The sequence below is a fragment of the Halictus rubicundus genome, chromosome 17, assembly GCF_050948215.1.
Source record: "Halictus rubicundus isolate RS-2024b chromosome 17, iyHalRubi1_principal, whole genome shotgun sequence".
NCBI classification, from domain to species: Eukaryota; Metazoa; Arthropoda; class Insecta; order Hymenoptera; family Halictidae; genus Halictus; species Halictus rubicundus.
In genome coordinates this window covers 2,600,436-2,609,089 of record NC_135165.1, presented here as the reverse complement: position 1 = coordinate 2,609,089, position 8,654 = coordinate 2,600,436, and the positions used below count along the sequence as shown (strand labels likewise).

General features: G+C 39.4%; 1 non-coding gene across 1 annotated transcript; it reads right to left on the bottom strand.

Moving 5' to 3' along the window:
- Positions 1–8,570: 8,570 nt before the first annotated feature.
- Positions 8,571–8,654, bottom strand: Trnal-uaa (transfer RNA leucine (anticodon UAA)). Its single transcript has one exon. It is a non-coding gene; the product is annotated as a tRNA-Leu (tRNA).

Below are 8,654 nucleotides of genomic sequence, written 5' to 3'. Positions count from 1 at the left end.
ATTCATTATGCTTTAAAAATAAGTATAATTAACAGATTATTTGCGGGACATTTCGCGAGCGGCCTTGAGCCCGGCGAAATTTTCGCCCGCCGCTTAAGAAATTAGGCATTCTTAGAAATCGCTATCACTTTAAAGTAACGCTACAAATAACAAAAGAAGTGTGTCAATATGACAAGTACGAGTGTTGTGGAACTGTCACGAAGGCCGATGGTAATTATTGTAATCCGTCGTCGAAAAACCGGTATAAAAAAAAACGGATTTACCCGTGTCCCGACAAGAATGTGTTAACATCGTCAGGGTAATTGTTACCCCCATAGAAGTCGGGTCCTTGGCCCCATACTTCTTAAGAAAAATCATTACACATTTTAGGGCTCGTTGGTTAATCCTAACGACGTAAATATTTCGGCGCACGGTCCCCTAAGTTTCAACTCGAACCTCGCGCAGTTTAAAAGATTTCGCGTTCGCATAAACAGCAATTTATCCGCAGTCGAGAGATAGTTAATTCCCAGGCACGAAACGGCAAAAATATCAGGCAAACAACTATTGAATCAAGCGGAGTTCTCGAGCGTTCGGTAAGAGTTGAGATCGGTTTTCCGGGCGGCCGCCATAAAGATGCTACCGTTTCTTTCTTTGGAAAGTTTGACAAATGCCATTTGTATCGCGGCGGTAGCATGACTGGAGGCTGTAAAACGAATTGATTTACCGGGTCGCATCTCCCGCGTTAGTTGCCGGCGATTTTTCGTATCGGGGCCTGTATTTATGAGACGATATCGCGGCGTATTAATGGCTCCGCGTACCGGTACGCTCGGGACCGTATCGACGCCGCGATCTTGTCTCGGATCTCAGCCTATCGATACGTATCAATCCGATTGCCCCTAACTGCAATACGCTACCATCCCACGCAATCTACCCGGTATCTTCGGCCTACTGGCTACCACACACTCGCACCGCTCTCTCTCTCTCTGTCTCTCTCTCTCTCCTCTCTTCGGCTTTATCACGTTGCATTAGTTAACGACAAACAACACCCGGCCAGATTGTGCTCCATTAGTGACGTTTTCTCAGATCGTAAGATACATCTTTTCTCGACCACTGGCCAATTTCATGTCGCCCCAGAAATAGCTCGAAACATCCTCCGAAGATACCTCCTTTCAAATCATTTTTCTCTTGCGCTTAATTAACCCTTAGCACTCGAATGGCGACTGTAAGGCGCCACTGAAAATTGCTGTATCGTTATTCAAAATATTTTCTACATTATTAAATTTGTTTGCATTTAAACAAAGTTATGTTTGAACCACCGACGACAAAAGAGGATATGAAACAAAGAATACGTGACGCTTGCGCTTCAGTGACTCCCGAAATGTTAAAAAATGTTAGAACAACTTTGATGTTTCGAGTAAAGAAATGTTTACAAGCCCGTGGTGGACATTTCGAACATTTCATTTAAAGTACATTTTATTTCTTCACGAATAAGCAAAGGACTCGAGCGCGTATAATTCCATAACGCTATTTCCGAGCGCTTCGAGTACCTACAACTCGAAACTTCAAACTGTTATGTCTCATCATGGAAGTATCTGACAGAAAAATGTTTCCGACAAAATTGACTTGTTTTTTCCGGTAGAATCTAAATATGTAACATTTCATAGGGGGTTCCATTTAAAATTATAAAGGGAAGGGAGGCCACTTCACGTTTATGTAGTCAGAAAGGCCCTTCAGTTCCATGCAATTCAAGACTAAGAACTTTAAAATCGATGGCATAGTTTTCGAGATATTGAGCTGTTCAGAGTTATGTGGGCCACCCTGTATAGAAGGGAAATATTCTAGGTCGGAAGAAATGTTTCGTTTTAGAATTAAAATGGCTTCGAGTGCAAAGGGTTAATGCTCGCCTTTGAAAACCGCGCTCCACAAATCTCGACAATCAATTATTACCGAATCAAAAAATTTCTACGTCGATAGCGGAGCATCGGAGCTAGATAAATATTTATTCCCTCTAACAATTTCAATACTAATACTACTAAATTCTTTCGATCCTTCCACTGTTTAAAAACGGTCATAAAATCGGCATTTATTGCTGAGTCAGTCTGTTTATTACTGTATTTTGTAGGAATTTTTTCGTGGAAGAAAAGCTGTTCAACATAATTTCGCAGACCCAGAGAACTGTAACGTATAGAAATTGATTCCCATTAGAATACGCGGAGTAAATATAAAATAAAAATCGTGGGAATGTATGAGGCATTGTAGTTTCCTGTTTACGAAATCGCGGAGAGTGTACACAGAGAGGTGTATACACGGTGACATAAGCCGATCGGTTTGATACGCTTAACGCATATTTCTTTTTATCGCGATGAAGTAATTCCGAACACGATACGTGTACGTACGCGTACAGTGTTTGCGCAGCGAATTACGGCGAAAACCCGCGTTTCAAGACGAAGCTAATTCGAGGCGGCGCTAATTTACCGTTGTATTTGAGCATGCTATTAGACACGCGCGTGCTGCGTGTAACGTTCACGATCAAGTACACGGCTGGACGGCACGCGTGAAACACACGGCTGTGCTACACTTGAACTTAGAACTCGAAATCACGCATCAATTATCCGAGACCGACAAGAATAGTCGATCAATTTGCACTTCAGATCCAGATTTCGTAGAGATCCATTTCTTGGCAGGATCGTTACCGAATATGAAAAATGGAGTCATTGTCTATGAGAGGGCGATTGAAAATTTGCGGGAAAAATGGCAAACTGTTCTTGATAAAGATGGAGAAAATAGGCAAATTATTCGATTCTGCGAGATCGGGAGCGTTCAGGGAAACGCTGGGTCAACCGGACCGATTCGAAAGAAATAGGTCGCGCAAGCGGTTGCACGTAATTATACTGTTTCTCGAAAAACGGGCCCTCGGTCTAGGAGGTTTCGTTCCGCGTCTCCCGACCGGAGGAAAGGAGTGAAACTCTCGAAAGGTGTGGAACGATGTGTGAGGTCTCTCGCACACCCACGTGTGTGTACGCCTATCGAAGCCGGCGCTTTGTTTCGGATTAAAGAACCGCCCAAAGCCCGAAATCCGTATTGCGTTACGCCGTGGAGGCACGTATAATCACTTTGTAACGTAAAACCAAATTAGCGGGGATTCCCGGCCGCTCGTTCTCGTTCTACGCTCGCCGTTCTGTCGCACGGTTATCGTTGTCCGCGTACGGCTACTTGCACGGCGGCTATTTGTCACGCGACCTCCATCTTACTTGTCGCCCTACACCGCTTCTCTGAATTTTGTCGTCGCTATTTCTTTGGTTCGAGATAAATGAGAACTACGGTGGATATCTCTGGTCCCAGCGCGATCCTGTAAATAGTTTTTAACGATATTCTTTTCGTGTAAAGATAGAAATAAAATTATTGGTGTGTGTGGTGTGCGAATCAATATAGAAACATTAATATCGACAATTGGATGCTGGTTCTGAGAGAGAATTCACCGATGAAACGATCCACGCTTGCTCCATCGACGCCTCGTAATTATAAACGGTAATTGTATTTGCATAATTGTATCTCGCTAGTATCATAGAGCGATAATTTACGAGGAAATTTATTGATCGTAAACTATCACCAACGTTTTCAAGCACGCAATGTACGCTGGCGTCAATGTAACGTAAATGTTCCCGTAAATCATCCGACTTTTTCGACGTAAACAACAATAAGAACTAGCAATAAGACCATTGTTCGCTGGTCTGTAGTTTCAGAATTTTATCCTTGATAATTAATCTCATTGTAGTCCACCATTTTGACCTACTGCAGGTGTGTATTCTTACACTTTCCAACCAAGGGAACTATTAACTTGATATAAAATTTGAAGGTGTGGCTAACCACACCACAAAGGAAGAGTCGAGAGCGTTGTTTAAGGTTATTTGTAAGATAAAATTGCGCTTGAGATGTAAGAGATAGGGTAGAATGCACCAGTGCAATATTTGCATTTCGTCGGAAGTCGGATGGACCGAATCCGAAAGGATCCGCGAACCAGTTCTGCGGCGCAGTGTTATGGACAAGAATAACGGTCTTATTAACGAGCCATTTCACGGTTAATTTGTTGTAATTGCCAGGGGAGCTTATTGCGTTTGTTGCGCGAACAGCGGCCCGATTTGACGGCTCGACATGATTTACGCGCTGGAGATAAACAGTCCTCGATTAAAGCGCGCCTCTTATCCCGAGGGCGTATTGAGGCGTTTATAATGCAATTACGTTTTGTTTCTGTCCTAACCTTTCCCCGTAGCCTCCACTGACCAACATTTCCTACTACCGTGCCATTCGGAGCCGCGAATTTTATTGCTTTACCGCGAATCAAGGCGAATTATCATCTTTTGTTGGCCGATGCTATTTCCCGACGAGCTCCATTAACCGTGTACGTAATCGATGAATTATTTATTCACCTGATATCAGGGACCGTAATTCTTACGTACAATCAAAGTGAAAAAGGAATAAACAATCACAGGTAACTGAAAAATATAATATAATAATATAATAATGTGACTGTAAAAGCGACGGGGACACTTTATAAGAAGCAATTTATTCAGATTATTGAAAAATTTCTTACTGTAAAAATATTCTGGGAATTAACGGATTACAAAAAGGTAGTAAAAATCCTTGACCAAATCAAAAATATAAGAAAAATATAGCATAAAAATTGACGTATCACAAAAATTATCCGATATAGAATGCTGCTTGAGGTATTGATAAAACCTGGAATAAACTATCATATATTCCTCGATTGTTCGTACAAATTTTTAAAACGTATGCAACATTAATGTGTAGATAATTATCGTGAAGATAAAACGTCGGTTAAACGTTTGTACAGCGCCAAACAAGGTAGTGGCAAAACGCTCAAACTGGTAGACAAAAGTTACTGACAGTCGATATTTACACTATGTGGCGGATACCGATAACGTAAACTCCTGTATTATCAAGATGACAATAATGTAAATTCGTATTTTATAAATGTATATTTCTTCGATATATATCGCTTCTTCTTTTGCCCCTCAATAATTACTCGACAACATAATTACTCTAAATGGAAAAGTGAACTTTTCTTTCTGTGGAAAAGTAATCTTTTCAATTTAGCGATCTGCGAAATTTAGTTTATAAGTTTGAATCGTCGTTGTAAGAAAGGGAGTCAGAACTTGCTAGTTATAAAAACTTGTGTATTTAATTGAATTGTTGAATTTTATTTTCAGGGATGGGACCGTGAGTGAGAACGGGCATTGGCGAACTCGAAGCCTATCTTTATCATTTATTATAGGTATGTGGTCTATTGTTCGCATTGATCGAGTTGCAACGTTTATCGCTCACCAGGTTAGACAGCGTAAGATATTTCAGATCGGAGCAAACAAAAGAATGTTGAATCTTTTTAATTGTTGCTATGCGCAATGGTCGGCGACAATTACTGGACGTTACCATGTGCGATAATATGGTTACCGACTCACCATCCCCATTACATGTAGACATTCATGTTGTATTTTAACACAATATTTTATGTAAAAATCGAGAATGAATAAATAAAGTAAATGTAAAGAAAAGACGTATCTGCGTATTTAATTAATGAACCCTCAATTTTTCCCGAACTTCCTGCTTGTCAACTTCGAAAAATTTCGAAAAATTTCGGGAAATTCCGACCGTCTCACTTGCCGTTGACTTGCACTACTGAATTTCGTGCCGCCTCCTTCGATATCATGTTCTCGTAATACAAAATTTCAAATTGCCCGAAAATTTTTCGGAATTTCGGCCGTCTGACTTGACGTTGACTTGTACTACTGAAGTTTGGATACCTCCTTCGATATCATGTTCTCCTAATACAAAAGTTCAAATTTTCCGAAAATTTTCGAAAGTTTACCGAATTTCGACTGTCTGACTTGTCGTTGACTTGTACCACTTAATTTCCGAGAATTTTCGAACGTCTGACTTGACGTTGACTTGTACTACTGAAATTCGGATACCTCCTTCGATATCATGTTCTCCTAATACAAAAGTTCAAATTTTCCGAAAATTTTCGAAATTTTCCCGAATTTCGACCGTCTGGCTTGTCGTTGACTTGTACCACTTAATTTCCGAGAATTTTCGAGCGTCTGACTTGACGTTGACCTGTACTACTGAAATTCGGATACCTCCTTCGATGTCATGTTCTCCTAATACAAAGGTTCAAATTTTCGAAATTTTTCCGAATTTCGACCGTCTGACTTGTCGTTGACTTGTACCACTTAATTTCCGAGAATTTTCGAGCGTCTGACTTGACGTTGACTTGTACTACTGAATTTCGGATACCTCCTTCGATATCATGTTCTCCTAATACAAAAGTTCAAATTTTCCGAAAATTTTCGAAATTTTTCCGAATTTCGACCGTCTGACTTGTCGTTGACTTGTACCACTTAATTTCCGAGAATTTTCGAGCGTCTGACTTGACGTTGACTTGTACTACTGAAATTCGGATACCTCCTTCGATATCATGTTCTCCTAATACAAAAGTTCAAATTTTCCGAAAATTTTCGAAATTTTTCCGAATTTCGGCCGTCTGGCTTGTCGTTGACTTATACTACTGAATTTCGTGCCACCTCCTTTGATATCATGTTCTCCTAATACAAAGTTCGATTTTTCGGAATTTTCTAAATTTTCGACATTTTTCGCAATTTTCAGATTTCTACTAGGAGAACATAGTAGCAAAAGAGGTGGCATGAAATTTCGAATATTCATGTCCAGGGCGCAGAAAGAACACACTGTATCTTGTATCTAATATCGTTTATTTCTCACAAAATAAATTGCAATGTTAAACATGTACATATAAAATAAAACAAAATAGAACTAAAATGCAGCATAGTATTGGCCGGTTCGCATGTAGGTCGAGAGAAGTGTACACGTGCTTGTAGCTGGTACCATGTGCAGTGTTGACGAGTAATTTTTCTCTTTCTGGGAGTTGATCTTGAAAATGTAAGCCGCGTAAAGTATTTAGAGAGAGCTTGAATTGTTAGCTACACAACTCATGTACTGTAACGCGAAAACAGAGAATATTACTATTACTATTAGCAAGAAAAGTAACACAGCTCAAGAGAGCCAAGCAAATTTCGATTAGAAAGCCAGAAAAAAAAGTTGATGCTCATTGAATGACAAGGCAATCCGAAACAAAAAATGTGTGTTTCAATACTAATAATAGTTTACCAGTTTGTTGTTCTATTTGGGTAGAGTCGGTATTTCATATCGTGCGAGTCGAAACAGTATAAGGTGACTGGCGTACTCTTACAGCTCGTGTGTGATGTTAGCTCCATAATATTAGTTCCGACCGATACGGTAGGGTGTGACACAGAAATTGTAAGGCGACTGTAGAGCCCCCGATCGTGAGACAGAAAAATACATTGGGTGATCGGTATGCTTCTATATCTCGTGTGTGGATACGGTTGGATGGCGGTCATATAATTATCGGAAGGGAAAAGTGGACTGAGTGAATGGGATGGGTTATCTAGGGGTGGAAAAGTAGATCTAGAGAACGGGAAAGGAGATTCTAGTGAGCGGAAGCTGTGGAAGAGGGCGCTGCGATCAGTAAAATTCGGAGTCTGTAAGACAGTCAGACCCGAGACACAAAAATCCATAAGTTGTTATGTTTATTCCTGTTTCTGTTTGTGGACTTCCTACCTGATCTCAACTGGTGTCAATTAAAATGTCAACATATTTCGTCTATAAGGTAATGTACATATCTTGTTAATTGGTGCTTCATTAATTTCAATGATAAATTCAGAAAATTGCTTAGAGTGTGTCTTTGAAACATACCTAACCTTGAAGCATATTGTCAGTTGTAAATTTTATATAATGCAAAGTTAGTGTTCACCGTGTTATGTATTGTTTATTATTATAAATGCTTTATTTTCTAAGTACAGCTTATTCGCGGATGTAAACTTGTATACGTTTATGACTTGTTTAAATTATTTTAGGGGACTGGCAACAAAATTGTACAATTGCATTTCCTCAACAAACTATGTAAGTAATGTAAGAAATAATATAAAATTTTGTTTCAGAGATATGTATACCATGAAATGGTCTTTCTACAGCCAAATATTATGATGAATTGTACAAATGTAAATTGAGGTTGTTATATATTAAATTGTAAATTAAAAACAGGAGACATTATAAGAAATCAGTCATATCTTTTTTAGATATACGATATAAATACTCACAGTTGTAATCTTTCTGCACACAATTTGCTCCTTTTTTCCATCAGTATTTTTGCCTTCCTTTCTGCTTTACCGACTGTTTCTTCATCTCACAAACGCAAGCATCCATTGTTCCAATTTGTTCACTTTTAACGTTGTAGTTCCTATATTTTTTCTTCTAAATCTTGTTGCTCTTCTTCTTTGCTAATATATGTTGCTACATCTTTTCTCTCCTTTGTCTTTTCGCTTCCAATTTGTTTTACCCAAATCATATTCATACGCTCGATTACATAACTATGCGTACTAAAATTATACCAATGGTTTAAAAAACAATATTAATATCACATATCAATGTTTGTATTATTTCCAAGCGTAATGAATTTATTTCAAAAGAAAAAAAAGATTTGCCAGGTGTGGGGTTCGAACCCACGCTCCCTAACGGGAACCAAAGCTTAAATCTGGCGCCTTAGACCGCTCGGCCAACCTGGC